Below are 6,000 nucleotides of genomic sequence, written 5' to 3' on the forward strand. Positions count from 1 at the left end.
TCTTCAAATGTTTACCAAAAAGAACACAAAAATTACACAGACCAGTTTTTCTTGGGCAAGCTGCAGACAAAAACATGAATGAGGGGTCACTGTAACCCGAGCTCGTTAGCTCAACAAGACGTGAGTGTTCTCTTCCAGGCCATGGTGAACGGCTGTCGTGACTCCTCGGGGTCATGAACTTTGCCCCCTACGAGGAACATGGTGCAGTAAGAAGAGCACCATAACGAAAACGTGACACGAGACGCGAGCGCCTCCAGCAGGATGTCAATATGTCGTCACATGACTGTGGGTGGCGGTCAGGATGCAGCCACGCCAAAAGATCGGCCACGCCCATCGGGGGAGGCCATGCCCGCTTTTGTGTTGGTGTCATGTGACTTTTGACCCTGCGTGAGTTCATGTTTTCTGCAGTGATTCATGTGCGGCAGAAATGCGAGCGGGTTGCCTATAGAAGGCCAAAAAAAAAAAAAGTCTTTGTGTTGTTGAAATGGATACCGCCCCCACCCCACACACACACACACACACTCAACAGTACAGACACAAACCCCGGACCACCGACAAACCCCTAAAACACTTCCTTCATCACTGCCTGGAGAATAAAAGGCTTTTGTTTGCTCTAAAGTTCATGTCGGATCAAGAAATATTCCCTCAAGAAGACACCGTAACCCAATTAGTTGCCAGCTGTGTCATCCACTTCAGAAATATAAACGCCTCCCTCAAACAGACGAGTAAAAAAACAGGCAGCGGAGTGTAACGACCTCAGTTCATAGTCGCTTTTTGTTCACACATGAAAGCAGCGAGACCATTTCAACTCTGTTGCTAACAAAACACGAGCTCCTAGTCTGGCATGTACAATTGGACATGTGGTCATGTGACGTGGTCAGGCGATGACATGGTCAGGCGATGTGGTCAAGTATTGGAGGCCATGTCAGTCAGGTCAGGTGGACATGCTAATGTCGTATGAACAATGTTTAAGTCAACCTTAAACATTTCTTGACAATAATAATAGTTATATGTGACCACACTAGTCTAAACATGACATTCTGAATAATATTACATTTGTGGAATATGAGTTATGAAGCAAAATCCAGCTATCTTTATTCATCTCAGGGGGCGGCCATTTTGCCACTTGCTGTCCACTGAAGATGACATCACAGTTGCTCAGAGCTCAGGCAACAACCAATTACAGCTCACCTGTTTTCTGTAGCCGAGCTGTGATTGGTTGTTACCTAAGACCTGAGCAACATTGATGTCATCTTCAATCGACAGCAAGTGGCAAAATGGCCGCCAACTGAGATGGATTAAAACAGCTGGATATTGGTTATTAACTCGTTCACTGCCATTGACGGCTATAGACGTCAAAAATTCATTTGAACTATTTCTATTAGTTTAACATTTTTTCCCACTTTTGTTACCTAGAACCTAGAATTTTTTTTTACATTACATTTAGAACAGATATAAAATTTGTCATGCAATTAATTCCAATTACAAATTGTAATCGCTTGTCGCCCCTAATTTTTAATAATCTTTTTTAAAATATATATATGAATTTATGGCAGTGAATGAGTTAACCAGAAGACCATATTTAGACCAGTGGGGCTGCATATAACATATTATGGTAAAAAAAAATAAAAAAAAATAGGGGTTTACTTCCCTTTTAAACAGGTGACCAGGTCATGTGACATGTCAGCACAGTGCACCATTACATATTACATTGTTGTCCTGACAAACACTATTTATAATATTTATCAGGACAAATAAAGGTTTGTTTCATTTATTCATTCTATTTATTTCAGGAATTATTCGTTTACTTTATTATTCGTAGTATTATTTGATTATAAACTAAAGCCTCTAATTTGTTCTCATCACACCTCCGGTGTATCCAGTGAGACAAAATGCGCGTGCGTGCGTGCGTGTTCATTTTGTCCCTACAGGTGGTGTGATGAAGTGCAGCGTCAGCACCGCTGCTGGTCTTCTTCGAAAAGCTGCTACATTTTTCACGACCTTTTCACATGCACGCGCGCACGCGCACGCCCCCCGGTATTACGTAAGCACACAATGATTACCTCAATGACTGCCGCGACGGTTTCTATCCGGCAACCGGAATGCAACCGTTTATTTTCCGCTGCCGACGAGATGCATCAAGCAGGTTTTTTTTTTCAACTGTGTCAGATAATAAAAGCAACATTCAATCAAAAATAATCATCGAAGTTGGCTTTTTAGTCAGCAACGGGTATTTTACCATATTATCCTGTTAACTACTTTAAGAATAGAAAACCGCACAGACAAACCTTTTCTTTCCGGTGAAATAAAGAATCGATGCTTTCTTTTTTGTAGGTTCAGCGCATGTTGTCACACAACACAACATTTTGCGTGTCATGAAAGCGCCGGCAAAATGCTTGTGAAATTGATACAGGCAAAACATTTTGGTGTGTTTGCTATTTGCTGACAATAAACATTTATGGCCGAGAGAGCACTGTCAACCTTCCATCTTATTTTCTCGGCCCTGTAATTTCACATCAGAGCGGTAAAAAAAAAAAAAAAAGGAGAAAAAAAAGCAAAAGTAAAAGAAGAAGAAGAATCCGCTGACTCCTACAGCCATAAAAAGATGAAAGTGTTCTCCATCGAGGCCCTCAGGAGAGCTCGTTAAAGCGAACGTCTGACCAGAGAGACGGAAGACGGACACACTGACCGGGACGGACCAGATCACACGCAGCTAACTCCAGAGAAGATCTACTGGACTGCGGGAAATGACAAAAATAAATAAAAATGAAATAAGTCATCCTGAATGGTGAAGGCCATGAAATTGAGGGCAGGTGCAGTTAAGTGGAGCTCACATTAGAATGCGTCCCAATACTTTTGTCTTAAATCCAAATTTTCGACACTTTTCACTTCCATACAGGTGCCCCAAAAATTTGGTTCAAATTCTACATTTTGATTTTTCATGTCCTGCTGGTGTCCCAATACTTTTGTCCACATTTTCTTCATTTCCTTCCGTGTCCAAATACTTTTGTCTACATTCTTTTTTGTTGTCACTTCCCTTTGTGTCCACTGTCCAGATACTTTTATCCCAAAAAAATGTCACTTCCTGTAAACACTTTGGTCCATATTTTATTTCTTGTTTTGGTGCCTCCATACTTTCATCAATATTTTCTTCACTTCCTGTAGGTGACCCAATACTTTTGTGTAGAGACTTCTTGATGGTGTCCCGAGACTTTTGTCCACATTTTCTTCAGCTCCTGTAGACGCCCCAATGCTTTTATCCAAATTTTCTTCACTTCCTTCTGTGACCAAATACTTTTGTCCACATTATTTTTTGGTGTCCCAATACTTTTGTCCACATTTTCTTCACGTCCTGTTGATGTCCCAATACTTTTGTCCAATTTATCTTCACGTCCCCACATGTCCCGATTCTTTTGTCCAGATTTGTTTTGTATTTTCCTCATTCTGTTTTCTTTGTATACTTGTTTTTGACAATCCAGAGACGAGGACTTTTTGTGTGCAATGTGCATCAGCCAGGCATCGTGAAAGCGCGCCCTCTAGTGTCCAGTTGGTGCAAGTGCTTTTTTTTTTTTGTTTAGTTTTTTTGTTATCCTGGCATTGGCCCGCCCCAAAGCGTCCAACGGAGCGACAGATTGTCGAGCGACGCGAGCGCGCCAAAGCTTAGCGGGGTCGCATCCCGCCATTGTCCAGGCCGGAGATGTTACGCCGGCCGCGCTAACATGGCGCTAACATGCTAACGACATATGGCTGTGATTGTGCTTGCCAAAAGCTAAAACACAAAAATGACCATCTTTAAGGATGAAATTCACCTTTTTATGGCTTTTTAAAAATGGATTTATGTGTACTTAAAAAAAAGCCAAACATTTTTTTTTGTCAATTGTAGCTAGCTTTTTGTGAGCAAATATAGCATTATAAGCACTTACGTACTATTATACTTGCCACTTTTTTTTGTGTCAAACTAGAGGATGGTATAGTGCAAGTGAAGCGCTGCTGTGGCTGAAGAGTGCGCCGTGCATGCAGACGAGCGCGACTCCTCCAGCATGAATGAAGAAGATGAGGAAGATGAAGATGAAGGCGGCGGCGTCATGTGCCGGAGCTTCATCAGTATTCCAACGGTCGCTCTCAGGATGATTCGCTCGTCCCCGCACACGCCTTTGACGCCGCCTCGTAACACGTTGCTTTTGGGAATAAAAGTTGACATCGAAACAGGCGGGAGCACATTTCGTGTTTTTGAAGTTTTGTGGTAGAGCCTTGAGATACGAGTACAATTTGAGATACGAGTGAGTTTCAGACCTCTAACGTTAGATGGTGCCACTATCTGTTTACATTTGTTTCCTGCAGTGGAAAGACAGTACCAGTTGGTGGCGGTAAAGCGTCATTAAGCTGATTTTACAAATGCCATTAAACATGGAAGGACAAATCATTAGGTACAGGCGTGTTTCGAGACAGGTACAAAACTCGTATCTCAAGGCACCAACTGATATCACTTTTATGACAATCAACATCAATTTTGTGGTGTAAGTATTGTGCCAAACGAAACTTTTTTTGGTCGGCTATTGCGCTTTGGGGGACAAATGCAACATTTTTGTGGCAAACAATAACATTGTCCAATGCCATCTTTTTGCTCAGAAATAGATTTTTTCATTACAAAATCTTGAAGTGAACTAAAATCGGAATGGCAATGCATATTTACGGCTTAAATTCTTTTATTTAAAATTTACTTTCAAAACATTTTTTTTTCGTAGCCAGTTTATTATCAGTATTGCATTTAAATGGAAATATTTTTATTGTAATGTTTACTATTATTACCAATACTATTATTGATTTTACATTATTCGATGATTCAACAATATGTAGGTTCAAATTGTTTTATTTTCTTATTACCATGAACATTAACAGCAGCTAACTTCTTTTTACACTTGTATGACAGCTAATAATCAAGCAATAATTCAAATATTTTCATAACAATGAATAATACTATAAAAACAAAATAAAAATAGTCTTAACAAATTAGTAATAATTTATCATGTACAATTGATACAACATATAAACTAAAAATTTAAAACAAAAAGTGTCATCTTAATAAATCGGTAATAATTTATTACATCCAGAACATGTTCTAGTTATTTTTTTTTATTACTATTGATTTTATGTTCTAAATGATATCGCTAATTGTTATTCACGCAGAGTGCTGACAGCCAAGCATGTACTGATTTCAACCCAGCGGCGCGCGTACAGGTGTGACAGCGTGCACGCGCGTACACTCACCATGTTCCCGTGTTGGTGGTCTTCTTCTTCAGGTTGTCCACACCAGAACATCGACACGAGAGCCCCAAAACAAAACAAAAACAAAATCAATCCTCACGTGCAAGATCCACTACCGCAAAATCAGAAGAAAAAAGTCCCGATAAATCCTTGCCTCGCGTGCACGTTGTTCTCCTCCTCCTCCGGTGCCGTCCGGTGGTTCCGCTCAGTCCGCCTGAGTGGCCGCCCGTCAACAAGAACCACAAGAAGGAGAAAAAGAAAAAGAGGAGGGAATGAAAAAGAAGCAGAAAGAAAGCCTCTGAGCCCCGCGCTGATGCCCGCTTGTCGCTCGGGAGACTTCGGGCAAGCTCGGCTCTTTTCGGGAAGGTCCAGCGCACAAGGCTACGCTGATTGGTCGATTAATTTGGCGGCTAACTTGTAGCGTTTACGCATACGTCATTTGTGACGTAGCAACACTCGCGTCACATTAGACAGTTTCAAATAATAATAATAATAATAATAATAATAATAATAATAATATTTCATTTGTTTTGAACTTTTATGACATGGCAGTGTATGACTGCAGTCTTAATGTAGCTTAATGTTTATCATTTCAGTGATTCCTTTACGATTAAACAATACACATGAATACAAAAAATCAATAGAGGAAAAATAATGCATTAAAAAAACTGATATCTGGTGTTCTTTTTTTTTTTGTCTATTTATCTATCTAACCAGTCACATAAACCCAACTCA

At 40.4% G+C, this 6,000-nt stretch overlaps 1 protein-coding gene across 7 annotated transcripts in view; it reads right to left on the reverse strand.

Moving 5' to 3' along the window:
• Positions 1-5,608, reverse strand: part of ptprfa (protein tyrosine phosphatase receptor type Fa) — a 40,975-nt gene extending 35,367 nt beyond the window's left edge. For all 7 annotated transcript variants that reach the window (XM_086088580.1, XM_086088579.1, XM_086088578.1 and 4 more), the window contains exon 1: positions 5,269-5,608. The gene's annotated coding sequence lies outside the window, so the exon portion shown is untranslated. The remainder of the gene's footprint in view (positions 1-5,268) is intronic.
• Positions 5,609-6,000: the final 392 nt, after the last annotated feature.

Source organism: Leptonotus elevatus, chromosome 11 (assembly GCF_054856555.1).
Source record: "Leptonotus elevatus isolate MCC_2025b chromosome 11, RoL_Lele_1.0, whole genome shotgun sequence".
Lineage (NCBI taxonomy): Eukaryota > Metazoa > Chordata > Actinopteri > Syngnathiformes > Syngnathidae > Leptonotus > Leptonotus elevatus.